The sequence below is a fragment of the Macaca nemestrina genome, chromosome 3 (genome assembly GCF_043159975.1).
Source record: "Macaca nemestrina isolate mMacNem1 chromosome 3, mMacNem.hap1, whole genome shotgun sequence".
NCBI lineage: Eukaryota > Metazoa > Chordata > Mammalia > Primates > Cercopithecidae > Macaca > Macaca nemestrina.
The window spans coordinates 81,500,874-81,515,740 of NC_092127.1; positions in this window are offsets into that span (position 1 = coordinate 81,500,874).

A 14,867-nucleotide genomic window follows, 5' to 3' on the forward strand; every position below is an offset into this window, starting at 1 on the left:
GCGGATCACGAGGTCAGGAGATCGAGACCATCCTGGCTAACATGGTGAAACCCTGTCTCTACTAAAAAATACAAAAAACTAGCCGGGTGAGGTGGCGGGCGTCTGTAGTCCCAGCTACTTGGGAGGCTGAGGCAGGAGAATGGCGTGAACCCGGGAGGCGGAGCTTGCAGTGAGCTGAGACCTGGCCACTGCACTCCAGCCTGGGCGACAGAGCGAGACTCCGTCTCAAAAAAAAAAAAAAAAAAAAAAAAAAAAAAAAACTTCTTCAATATCCACTTCTTCTAGCATACTGATGAAGACTGAAGGTATGTTTTTTTGAATAGGTAAGGAGGTCAGACATCATTTTTTCTCACTTGATATATAGAATCCTTCAAAGTCACCAACTTCTTAATTATCCTCACTGAATAGAGTCACAGACCAGAGGTTGTGCCAGGCATGCACAATTGTGTATTAGTCACTGTGTTCCCAGGGTTGGTAACAACATATCCAGCAGCCTTCATGCTAAACTCCTTTTGAAATCTTCCATATCCACGCCTCTTTTCACTCTTTTCACATGCTATTCAATAGAGTATTTTTATATTTACTGTTCATTGATCTAAGGATACCCTGGTCACAATTAATGGAGTCATGTTTGGGGGAAAGTACAGGCCATAAGCATTTTTTATGAGAACTTTAGCTGGAGGATGAGCAGAACAGTTGTCAAGGAATAACAAAATCTTACAGTCATCACCCTGTCTAGCTTCCCTACTCTGAACATAAGATGCTGGTACAAAATGTTTGTGAAAGCAAACACAAAAGAGTCCCTGGTGATATATGCCTTTTTGTTAGCATAATAATGGACTGGTAAGAAATTCATTCCTGGGGGGTGGAGCAAGATGGCCGAATAGGAACAGCTTCAGCCTCCAACTCCCAGAGCGAGCGACAGAGAAGATGGGAGATTTCTGCATTTTCAACTGAGGTACCGGATTCTTCTCACTAGGGAGTGCCGGACAATCGGTGCTGGTCAGCTGCTGCAGCCCAACCAGCCAGAGCTGAAGCAGGGTGAGGCATCGCCTCACCTGGGAAGTGCAAGGGGGAAGGGAATCCCTTTTCCTAGCAAGGGGAACTGAGACACACAACACCTGGAAAATCAGGTAACTCCCACCTCAATACTGTGCTTTACCAAGGGTCTTAGCAAATGGCACACCAGATTATATCCCACACCTGGCCGGGAGGGTCCCATGCCCATGGAGCCTCCCTCATTGTTAGCACAGCAGTCTGAGATCTAACTGCAAGGCAGCAGTGAGGTTGGGGGAGGGGCGCCCACCATTGCTGAGGCTTAAGTAGGTAAACAAAGCCGCTGGGAAGCTCGAACTGGGTGGAGCCCACAGCAGTTCAAGGAGGCCTGCCTGTCTCTGTAGACTCCACCTCTGGGGAAAGGGCACAGCTAAACAAACAAACAAAAAAAGCAGATGCAAACGACCCTGTCTGACAGCCCATTCTCCCAGCACCATTTATTAAAAAGGGGATCATTTCCCATTGGTTGTTTTTTTCAGGTTTGTCAAAGGTCAGATGGTTGCAGATGTGTGGTTTTATTTCTGAGTTCTTTATTCTGTTCCACTGGTCTACATGTCTGTTTTTGTATGAATACTCTGCTGTTTTGGTTACTGCAGCCTTGTAGTATATTTTGAAGTCAGGTAGCATGATGCTTCCAGCTTTGTTCTTTTTGCTTAGGATTGTCTTGGCTGCACAGGCTCTTTTTTCATTCCATATGAATTTTATAGTTTTTTTCTAAATCTCTGAAGAATGTCAATGATTTTTTAATAAGAATAGCATCAAATGTATAAAATACTTTGGGAAGTATGGCCATTTTCATGATATTGATTCTTCCTGTCCAGGAGCATGGAATGTTTTTCCATTTGTTTGTGTCCTCTCTGATTTCTTTAAGCAGTGGTTTGTAGGTCTCTTTGAAAAGATCCTTCACTTCCCTTCTTAGCTGTATTCCTAGGTACTTAATTCTCTTTGTAGCAATTGTGAATGGGAGTTCATTCATGATTTAGCTCTCTCCTTGTCTATGCTTATGCATAGGAATGCTTATGATTTTGCACAATGACTTTGTATCCTGAGACTTTGCTGAAGTTTCTCATCAGAAACTTTCTCATCAGAAACTTAGCCCAAGAACCACTTGGGCTAAGATGATGGGGTTTTTTAAATATACGATAATGTCATCTGCAAACAGAGACAATTTGACTTCCTCTCTTCCTATTTGAATACCGTTTATTTCTTTCTCTTGCCTGACTGCACTAGCCAGAACTTCCCAATACTTTGTTGAATAGAAGTGCTGAGAGAGGGTATCGTTGTCTTTTGCCAGTTTTCAAAGGAAATGCTTCCAGCTTTTGCCCATTCAGTATAATTTTGGCTGTGGATTTATCATAAATGCTCTTATTATTTTGAGGCTTGTTCCATCAATACCTAATTTATTCAGAGTTTTTAACATGAAGGCATGTTGAATTTTAGCAAAGGCCTTTTCTGCATTTATTGAGATAATCATGTGGTTTGTGTCTTTAGTTCTGTTTATGTGATGGATTACGTTTATTGATTTGTGTATGTAGAACCAGCCTTGCATCCCAGGGATGAAGCTGACTTGATTGTGGTGGATAAGCTTTTTGATTTACTCTCTGGATTTGGGTTGCTTGCATTTTATTGAGAATTCTTGCATCAATGTTCAATAAGGATATTGGCCTGACGTTTTCTTTTTTTGTTGTATCTCTGCTAGGTTTTGGTATCAGCATAATGTTCGCCTCATAAAGTGAGTTAGGGAGGAGTCCCTCCTTTTCAATTGTTTGGAATAGTTTCAGAAGAAATGGTACCAGCTCCTCTTTGTGCCTCTGATATAATTCACCTGTAAATCTGCCTAGTCCTGGACTTTTTTTGGTTGGCAGGCTATTTATTACTGCTTAAATTTCAGAACTTGTTTTTGTTATATTCAGGGACTCAACTTCTTGCTGGTTCAGTCTTGAGAGGGTGTATGTGTGCAGGAATATCCATTTCTTCTAGATTTTCTAGTATATTTGCATAGAGATTTTATATTATCCTCTGATGTTTGTTTGTATTCTTGTGGGGTCAGTGGTGATATCCCTTCTATCATTTTTTATTGTGTCAATTTGATTCTTCTCTCTTTTCTTCTTTATTAGTCTAACTAGCAGTCTAACTATTTTATTAATATTTTCAAAAAACCAGCTGCTGGATTCATTGATTTTTTTTGAAGGGTTTTTGTGTATCTATCTCCTTCAGTTCTGCTCTGATATTGGTTATTTTTTGTCTTCTGCTAGCTTTGGGGCTTGTTTGCTCTTGGTTCTCTAGTTCTTTGAATTGTGATGTTAGGGTGTCGATTTGAGATCTTTCTAGCTTTTCGATGTGGGCATTTAGTGCTATAAATTCCCCTTTAACACTGCTTTACCTGCATCCCAGAGATTATGGCATGTTGTCTCTTTGTTCTCATTAGTTTCAAAGAACTTCTTGATTTCTGCCTTAATTTCATTGTTTACTCCTGAAGAGTCTTTCAGGAGCAGGTTGTTCAATTTCATGTAGTTGTGTGGTTTTGAGTGAGTTTCTTAATCTTGAGTTCTAATTTGACTGTGCTGTGGTCTGAGAGACTGGCATTATTTCAGTCTTTTGCATTTGCTGAGGAGTGTTTTACTTCCAATTATGTGATAGATTTTAGAGTAAGTGCCATGTAGTGCCAAGAATGTATATTCTGTTGTTTTTGTGTGGAGAATTCTGTAGCTATCTATCAGGTTCACTTGATCCATAACTGAGTTCAAGTCCTGAATATCTTTCTTAATTTTCTGTCTCAATGATCTAATATTGACAGTGAGGTGTTAAAGTCTCCCACTATTAATGTGTGGGAGTCTAAGTCTCTTGGTAGGTCTCTAACAACTTGTTTTATGAATCTATGTGCTCTGGTATTGGGTGCATATATATTTAGGATAGTTGAATTCTAGATCAATTCTTGTTGAATTGATCCATTTACCATGATGTAATGCCTTTCTTTGTCTTTTTTTAAAAAATTTTTTTGTTGGTTTAAAGTCTGTTTTGTCAGAAACTAGGATTGCAAACTCTGCTTTTTTTCTGCTTTCCATTTGCCTGGTGAATTTCTTTTCATCCTTGTATTTTGAGTCTATGTGTGTCTTTGCATGTGAGATGGGTCTCTTGAATACAGTACGCTGATGGGTATTGACTCTTTATTGAGCTTGCCATTCTGTGTCTTTTAATTGGGGCATTTAGACCATTTACATTTAAGGTTATTATTGTTTTTTGTGAAGTTGATCCTGTCATCATGATGCTAGCTGGTTATTTTGCAGACTTGTTGGTGTAGTTGTTTCATAGTGTCATTGGTGTTTGTATTTCAGTGTGTTTTTGTAGCAGCTGGTAATGGTTTTTCCTTTCCATATTTAGTGCTTCCTTTAAGAGCTCTTGCAAGGCAGGGCTGGTGGTGACAAATTCCCTCAGCAATCGCTTGACTGAAAAGAATTATATTTCTTCTTTGCTAATAAAGCTTAGTTTGGCTGGATATGAAATTCTGGGTTAGAAATTTTTTTCTTTAGGAATGTTAAATATTGAATATTGGCCCCAAATCTCTTTTGGCTTATAGACTTTCTGCTGGGAGGCCCACTATTAGTCTGATGGGGTTACCTTTGTATGTAACCTGGCCTTTCTCTCTGGTTGCCCTTAACAATTTTTCCTGCATTTCAACCTTGAGAAATCTGAAGATTATGTGTCTTGGGGTTGACCTTTCATGGAGTATCTTACTGGAGTTCTCTGGATTTTCTGAATTTGAATATTGGCCTGTCTTGCTAGGTTAAGGAAGTTCTCCTGGATGACATTCTAAAGTATGTTTCCCAACTTGGTTCTCTTCTCCATGTCTCTTTCAGGTACCCCAAACAGTCATAGGTTCAGTCTTTTTACCTAATCCCATAGTTCTCAGAGGTTTTGTTCATTCTTTTTCCTTTAATCTTGTCTGTCTGTTTTATGTCAGCAAGGTAGTCTTCAAGCTCTGAAATTCTTTCCTCTGCTTGCTCTATTTAGCTATTGATACTTGTGGTTGCATTGTGAAGTTCTCGTGTTGTGTTTTTTGGCTCCATTAGGTCATGTATGTTCCTCTCTAAACTTCTTATTCTGGTTAATGGCTCCTATAATGTTTTATCATGTTCTTAGCTTCTCTGCTTTGGGTTAGAACATGCTCTTTTAGCTCAGTGAATTTCATTAACTACCTTCTGAAGCCTATTTCTGTCAGTTCATCTCAGCCTCAGCCTAGTTCTGTGCCTTTGCTAGAGAGGTGTTGCAGTCATTTGGAGGAGAAGAGGCACTCTGGCTTTTTGAGTTTTCAGCATTTTTTCATTGATTCTTTCTCATCTTCATGAGTTAATCTAGCTTCAATCTTTGAGGCTGCTGACCTATGGATGGGGTTTTTGTGGAGACTTTTTTGTTGGTGCTGTTTTTGTTGCTGCTTTCTGTTTGTTTGTTTTTCTTTTAACAGTAAGGCCCCTCTTCTGTAGGGTTGCTGCAGCTTGCTGGGGGTCCACTCCAAACCCTATTCACCTGGGTCCATGCTGCACCTAGAGGTGTCTGGAAGCTACAGAACAGCAAAGATGACTGCCTGCTCCTTCCTCTGGCAGCTCTGTCCCAGAGGGGCACCAACCTGATGCTAGCAGGAATACCTCTGTATAATGTGTCTGGTGACTTCTGTTGGTGGGGTCTCAGCCAGTCAAGAGGCATGGGATCAGGGACTCACTTCATGAAGCACTCTGGCTGCCCTTTGGCAGAGGGGGTGCGCTGCACTAGGTTGGCATCTCACTAGTCGGGGACAGCCCAGACCCCTCAGAGCCAGCAGAGGGAAAGATTTAAGTCTGTTGATTAATGGAGATGGCGGCTGCCCCTTCCCACAGGGGCTTCATCCCAGGGAGATCAGAGTTCTGTCTATAAACCCCTGGCTGGAGTTGCTGAAATTCCCATAGGGAGGCCCCACCCAGTGAGGAGGGATGGATCAGGGTCTGGCCTAAAAAGGTAGTTTGGCCATGATATACCACAGCTGCTGTGCTGTGGAGAATTCCTCCTGGGTCCAAACCACCCAATCTCCCTGGCACCAGCAGGGAAAATGGCAGACTGGAGCTGCAGTGATGGCTGCCGCACCTCCCCCGGGAGCTCAGTCGTCTTAAGCAGCTGTCAGCCGCAGTGATGATGGCCGCCCCTCCCCGCAGGCTCGGTAATCTTAGGCAGTTTCCAGCAAAGTGGCGGCTGAGAATCTGCACAGCTGTGGGCTTGGGATCCAAGGCCCTGGTGGCATGGGCTCACAAGGGGATCTCCTGATCCACAGGTTGCACAGATGCATGGAAAAAGCATAGTTTCCCGGGTGGAGTAACACACTCACTGCCTACCTTGACTGGGGATGGGAGCTCCTCTTGTCCCATGCTGCTCCCTGGTGAGCCATAACTCGCTCTGCTTTTTCTCGCTGTCCATGTGTTGAGCCAAGTGTCTAGTAAGTCCCAATGAGAGAACCTGGATACCTCAGTTGCCGGTTTAGGATTCACTAGTCGTTTTCTTTCTTCTCAGTGGGAGCCTCCAACTGCAGGTGTTTCTAGTCAGCCATCTTGCCCCCGCCCCGCCTCGAGGGATAAGACTTTTTTTTAAAGAGATTATGTCTATAAGGTAGATTCGTAAAGGTGGAATTAGTGCATCAGAGAATTAGCCTTCTTAAAACAGACTCTTGACATCTAACTATATCCACAAATTATTTTTCCCAACATTTACATTATGCAATAAAGAACATAAACAGAAAACTGTATACATACAAGCATAGTTCATTTCTCATTTATTACAAAACAAATACCAATTTACATACATTACCATTGCTCCAGACGTGCTCTTAATGCACCCTCCCAATCACTATTTCATTCTTTCCTTGCAAAGGAAACCACAATCTTGTTTTTTTGGAATTTGCTTCCTTGCTTTTATTTATAGTTTTACCATTGAAGCATATATCCCTAAATACTAGAGTTTGGTTTTGTCTGCTTTTAAAACTTTATATAAATGCAGTCATACCATATGTGTTCTTTTGTCTGAGTTCTCATGTTTGATTTTCCATTTGTAAGATTCATTTTTGTTGCACGTAGCTGGCAAATTGCTCATCAGTATTTTGTTTCTGAATCGTACATGTTCTGTGAAACAAATGCTAACTTGTAACTCATTCCCCATTACTTTAAATAGAAAATAAAAGTATGCGGTAGCACTCCCATTCCACCCGTTTTCTTAAATGGAACTAAAGCAGTAATTATGCATATTACTTATATATACAAGCAATAGATGCTAAAGTACTTACAGTATGACTTTCTGATCACCAAACAATAAGAGTAGTGGTTAATAAGCAATTGCTTTGCATGCAGTAATATATTGCATTTTCCCTCTTTTGGCACTCTTCAGCTTTTAAAAAAGTCCGTGTGAGGTCTGACATTTTAACAGTTGTATTTGGACTCACTGAATTTGACTACATTATTTAATATGTTGTAGTAAGATTTAGAGATATAAATATAAAGTCTTCCTAGGTAAACATCAGCCAAAATAATTTGTGCTGAAAGATACATGTATTTTATGAAAGCTGCATACTAAATATCAAAAGACATTCCACCATAAAACATTAGCCAGTGAGCTGTTCTGAGGGCTATGATTGTAGATGACTCATTTTAATTGTATAGTCATTAATTGATTAAATTCCAGTATTGGTATGTTTACAGTCATTAGGTGGTTTGTAGGAGCAGTCATTTTTACATTGCAGACATGCAGGTGCTATTTCATAATGGAGTTAGTTCTTCCTCTACTTCCATTTTCCTTAATTCCCAGAGTCCTTCAGCCTACTCACAAAATAGGAACAGTGTGTCTTGAGATTTTAGTATTTTTGTTCATCTTTGGGTATCTGAGGAGAATTAGATACATAACTCTGAGGAGGAAAGATGGAACCAGGAACTGTTGCTGTATGGCATTTTACATAGGTTTTCAGGGACAAACCTCTATTTGACTGATGGTAGCATACAAACATCAACAAATCACATTTCCCAGTGTTGGTAGATTGAAATAAAGCACAAACATGTCCTGTTGGTTCTGTTTCTCTGGGGAACCCTGACTAATACATCGATCCATGAAGACTAAAGGTTCAAACACAGGAGTTACCTGAGGTTAGTATCTGCATGTCCATGGCAAAAAAGCCTCCAACCAATGTCAACAACCACCCAGTAGTTTGATAGGATGAAATATCATTATACATGAATAAATTTCCCCAATTCATAAATTATTACAATAACACCAAGATGATTTAAAATAGTTTTCCCTTCCACTTAATGCAATTTTTTAAAGATTATAATAGATAGTGATGCTTCCTGTAAGGCCAGAGATCTAAGTTACTCTATGGTTTTAAACAGTGGATTATTTTAATATAGAAGGAATAGTATTTTTGACAGACTCTCCTAAACTACTTAAGGCTGAAGACTGTCATATCAGGTAACTTCAACAGATGATCACAATGCCTGACACATAGAATCCATGTGTTAAATCTTCCTAAAATGAATAAAAAAAGATTATGGAGATCTAGGGGGAGTGGAGGTTATGAGGCCAATGTTGCTTGATGAACCTTATCTCTAGTAGATGAAGCTACTTCCCAAGCTTGGCTGTCCACAATGTCAAAAATATGGCCCCTAGGAATGTAAAATTTTACATATTTGGAAGGAATGGGGTGGATCTGGGGTTCTCAGTTGCAAACAAGTTGATATTACATATTTTAAAGAAACTTTCAAGAGTGACTTGGGTTAGGACTATCTCATATGGAGTTTCCTGCTAATAGATTATGGGGGCCGGTGGGGGCGGTGTAACTCAGGGAATTTAATCTGTGTCTGTGGTCCCTTTGCTATGGTTAATGACCAGTGAAAACCTCTCCAACAACTGTCCTCAATCTCCATCAGAGTCTCCCAGAATGGGGTCATTACCTTTCTATTACCAATACTTTCTAACTTCCCCATATCAAACATCTAACCATCTATAAGGCGGATGTGAAAAGTTATTTACTAAAAGGTCAGATGTACCTCAAAAAGAGCAGCTCAGTGAAGAGGGAACCATGCCTATAACATTGCGTTCCCCTGTGCTACATAATGCCTTACTGATTTAGGCATTTGAAAGCAGAGTAACCTAAATGGGCTTTCTTTCTCTTTCATCCCTGCTCCTCTTTCTGGGGACTTCTACTTCCAGTCCCCAAATCCTGATATGTTTTCTTTCCTCTGAGAAACTTCTCCCATTGTTACAGGAGTTTGCAAACTCCAATGGCTTTGGCTTTGGCCAGGTACTCACGAATACTCTCCTTTGGTCAAACTTGGCTGGTTTTGAAAGAGAAGAGGAAGATCCCAATGGTATGAGCAAGAGGGGACCCTGCATCGAGCCGTATGCTTTGGGGGACCCTGTTTATCACAAATATATACACAAAATGTAAAATTTTTAAAGAGTGCATGGGTACCTCCATCCCTTGATTTCTGGAGCTCAATGCAATTGCAGCATGACCTATGGCCATAAACAACTGCCCTCCTGACTAACACTCTTCAGGCCCCAGAGAAATGCTTCTCACATTGCTTTCCCACTGTCCTTGAACAAAAGGTGAATATGCCATGTGTGATGTTGATTGTACTGCTGCCAATATTGAAGATGTAAAGTACCTCAGGAAGCAAAAAGGATTTGAATGGCAAAAGTGCATAAGTAAGAGAAAAAGACAAATTAATTAACTCATCAAACTCTTCCTCTCAGAGAGCCTAAGTGCAATAGCTTCTTGCATCATGAAATATCATTTCCCAGTAGTGCTGAGAGTCTGTGTTCTTCTCTTCATGTTTCAATTTGTGGATCTAGAGATACTTATGAAAAAAGCAAAGTATTTTCCACAGTTTGTACATGGTTGCTGAGGTGTGTTTTTCAATATTACATTTCCTATCACTTACATTTTAGATATGTAGGTCTAGATGTAATACTGGTGAAGGGTGATAGCAATTCTTTGCATTGGCAACTCGGTGGACAGCGAATGCCAGAATCATGCGTGGTTTTGACATGGCAAAAGTTCCCTTGTCCCCCTCACAGAGCATGTGATGGGGGTGTGGCTTGCTTCTTCAGTGCCCTGCTGCTCAAAACCCCTAGTGGGAGCAGGCAGACAGGCAGGTTGCGGGGAGCATGAACTTTGCCCCCACGGCAGCATCTAGGGGTGAAAATTGACAGCTCCTGAAGCCCCAGTGGGCATGTTATAGTGTGCTCTTTTAGTTTTGCCATCTGTAGGCAGCTTGTGTCCTTACCGCAAAGACAGAGGGCTTTCTGTATTCTGGGGTTCTTGCCTTGGTGTACCGGAAAAATAGGATCACACGTGGGCTTAGAGAATGAGTGCAAGGCTTTCTTGAGTGGTGGAAGTAGCTCTCAGCGGATGGATGGGGGACCAGAAGATGTGTGGAGTAAGATGTGTGGACCAGCCCCTGGAGTTGGGCTGCTCAGTGGCTGAAGTCCTCCGACTACTCCAGCCAAATTCCCCTCGGCGTCTGTGTGGTTCCGCTGATCAATGGCCTGACGGCGTCTGCCGGTGCCTGTTGGTGTGTTCTTCCACTCCTCTGCTCCTCTCCAGCCACGACGTCCAGCCACCTGTGTGCCCTTCTGCTGGTGTGTTCCTCTCCACGTCCAGCTGCTTGTGTGCGTGCCCAGTACAGTCTCGGGGGGTTTTTATAGGCACAGGATGGGGGGCGTGGCGGGCCAGGGTGGTCTTGGAAAATGCAACACTTGGGCAGGAAAACAGGTGTGGCTGTCCTCACCTAGGTCTGTGGGAACAGGCCCAAGGCTGGAGCCCTCACCAGGGACACCACTCTTCTCCTCCCAGCACTTCCCTGTCCCTGTCCCTTTCCTGTATCAGTTTGACTTTCATAAATATATTTAATAGATTTACACATGTTTTTAAAATATTAAATTAGATTTTAGTTTTCTTTACATAATTTTACTTGATATTTTGATATTTAATGGTAATATTTATTTTGCCCTTTCATTTTTATAATATGGAATATAGTAGAGGAAAATCATTGTTTTTGGAAATATATATAATTTTAATTTTCTTTTTTCTTTTCGGTGAAAATATATCCGTATTTTATATATAGTGAATACCATATATTTTATTTTAAATGTATTAGATCACTATTGTCAGTAGAACAAAATTATGTAGAAATTTTCACTCTAACAACATAATTAGTGATTTTTCTGAGTTGTAGGCAAAAAAAATTATGAAAAATACACAATTTCTTTTATTAGTCATACAAACATCACGGACTCATCAACAGAATATCCAAATATGCAAAATAGTAATTAAATTGTCTTTTAAAATATTTTGCCAACTTTCATTCATTTAAAAACCATAGCTTTACATAGCCTCTTCAGTCTTGCTGTTATGAACATATTTGTAAAAGTAAGAGGATAAAACATACTTCATTTAACAGTTAGGTTGATTTTTAACTTGAAATATTTAGATACATGGCCTTACACACCTGAGAGCTGGCCTCCTCTCAGCTAAGCCTTCCCGTGGTGAGGAGCTGGCTTAGTACTTACAGCCAGATTGTGGAATTCTCCTGTGGAGCATGGACAGTGTCACAGAACACCAATGCCAGATAAAGCTGCTCTGGGACCATGAGGGAGCAAGACAAAAACAGGACCGCTCTGGAATCATGCTTTGAGAACAAGAACATCTTTCAAAATGAGAAGTGACCAAATGTCCTCCTCTCCTTATTATGAGGGACTGCTACTTCGTTATCAGTGCAACTTTGCCTCTACTTTCTTCCAATTTTTCCAGCTAAGAATCATTAAGATTCTCAAATATAAAATTCCACTCACTTCCTGAAAGCACCCAACCCTCAGCAAAGTCTCACATCCTTAAACTCTCTTCAAAACTACTTACCCTGAGCCCAAATCCTGTACTTTCAAGTGCCCTCTTAATCAGAAGACCCATGTCCTTCGTGATAAACATGCTTTCTCCTTGCAACAAATCAATAATTCCATCATGCTACAAGGATGTTCTTGGTGGTCTTTGGCTGAAGGGAATTGCCAATATCCTTGTACAAGAGGAAAGGAAATGCTTTCTGTTAAAATAACTTTAACTCTGCTCCTTTCCTAGTGAAATGATAATGTTGGTATTACTTAATTATTCCTGGGAGAATGTAATAAATAATGCACCAATAAGATGTTAGCCACTATTATAGTTGTTGAGGATATAGCAATAAATAAATGTACAAAAATCCCCGTGTTCATGGTGCTTATATGCTTTGGAGTGTTAGGACCCTTTCCTGTGTCTGGCTTATATTAAGAGTCTCTACATTAGATGCAAAGGGCTCTGCCTTAGTCATTTGGGATGGTAACGCCGAGTGAAAAGTATTTTGATGACCAGCCCTCACTGTCCCATCATCCTCCTCTTAGTGCTCCCCCTTATTGAAGATCAGGGAGATGAGTTTAAGTTTCAGACACACAAAGTAGAAGGCTACATTCTCTAAATGTAGATGGATACTTTGTCTTTTATAGTAGTTTGCTATCAACAACATGTATTTGTACATAAATAATTTATTAAATTAAAAAATTGCTTTCAAATTAAATATGCCCACTTTAATCTCCAGGATTTTGCTGGCACTATCTAAGGAAATCAATTTTTCTTTGTAGTTAGAAAAGGTAACTTTAGTATTAGCACCGGTAAGGCTATCCCAAAATCTAATATAATAAAATCTAAATTTAATTCAATGTGCCAAATTCGTATTGAATATCTTCTACAGGGAAGAATAGTGTCTTTCTTTTATGAACGTTAAAATGCTTTGCAAACATTACTGAACATTTTCAAAATATTGTCTAGATCTCATCTCAATAAACTTGTAGCATACCATATGAATAGCTTACTATATAGATATACATAAAACAACATTTTTAGTAATGACTCATATGTGATAGTGTCTGCAATGTGGTTTTTATTATAGACCTAGTCCTCATCTGCTAGTAACTTTCTCCAAATTTAATCTTTCGGCTTGAAATTTTCCATGACTGGTTTAAGCTAAAAGGTATTTCAAAAATTATTTTTTAGCTTCAGGGCAATTCTCGCTATCATAGATATCTCTTCTAATTTCAATATAGGTGAGAGAAGAAAAAAAAAAGGAAAGATTGGAGTATATGGATATGGTATTTGTATGTTCAACTAGAACCATAAAAAGGCCTTTGTAGCCTATACCTAAGATCATTTCATTCACCTCATTTCCTAAAGTAACTGGAGTACCACACTTGCTGTTAGCTGGCATGCTTTGGTTGTTGCAGGAACTAGTCCTCTGCATAGAAACAGAAAATAGAAAGATCCTTAGAGATTAGATTCCCATGGCATTGAAAGATGTGTGTTTAACTAATTATTGTGAGGAATTGGACACAATGCCCTGTTTCTGAGGCTCTTGAGATGGGAGTTCAGGCCTTCATCATGGTCTTTTCCTCCATTCCCTGCCCATGGAGCAAATGTAATATTATTTTAGAAAATTAAAGGTGGCTTTCCTTGGAAAATATGGATAATTATAGCCTTTTAAGGTGTTTATGTTGGAAAAGATATCTCTCTGGATTTAGTTCTGATAGTCACATTGTCCAACGGGTCTCAGAGGTGTCCTACAGATAATTATGTTTTTCATAGAAAATCTAGAAATGTAGTTGTAAGTGTACCCTTCCCTTCTTATCAAAAAATAAAGAGTGAGAAAGCTGCCCTCATAGAGGTCTTTGGTGGCTGAGGTTTGTTGTTATATGAGCATAAATGGCATTCTTGAGGACAAAAAATACTAGGGGGAGGCAGAAACAGGAATTTTTTTTGGACCATGCAAGAGAAAATGAAATACCTTTTATCTTATATTCTCGTGTGTCATAAATCTTCACCTCACACTTAAACTTGATTCCCATCTTAAGTGTCATTAGAAAGCTATCACTTTGGAAATTCTGTTGTTTGGTCTTTACCTAAAAACAAAAACAAAAAACCCATCAAGGTGTCTAGAAGGCCTTTAAAAAGATGACATCTTAAGTATATCCTCTTTCTAAAGGTATACCCATATATGTGCAGATTCTTAACTGGTTTGTGTATTCTCTTTCTGTAGCTCTCCTGTGTAGACATATACATATACACCCATGTAGATTCACAATTCCCACAAGAAACAAAGGGAATCTCATAATGAAAAGCAACATTTTTTATGGATCCATGCCAAGGTATCAGACCTCGTTCTTTTCCAGTTGATTTATCTTAATGATTCTCTGTCAGGCAAAAGCCTTTATGAATTCTGCATAATGTCCTATTCAATTACAGCAGCATGCTTGCCCCTGGTTTGCAAGGTTAAGCTTGAGATGATTTTTTCTTTTAAGAATCTTTCCCATATTCAGTGACAAAATGAGATCAGTTACTGCTGGAGGAATATAATTATCAAAAAGGTTTTACTTTTTAGGACTTGTGCTTAAAAAAATCTGCCTGGACAGGTTTTACCAGCTTTGTTTAAATTCCACACCTACTTTCTCATTTCTTTCCTCAGTTCAGTTACATATATGTCTTAGTACTCTGCTTTGAATTAGTTTTATGCTTAAGAAGACAGAATACATTGTCCAAATGTTCCCTCTCAGCCTCATTCTTTTACAGAGAAGCATGGACAGAGCTCTGGGTTGGTCTATAAAAGCACTATCTGATAAAGCTTTCTGTGATAAAATATTCTATAATCTGTTTTGCATGATATGGTGATCTTTAGCCACTGTGGCTGCTGGGCACTGAAAATGTGGCCAGTGTGACTGAGAAATTG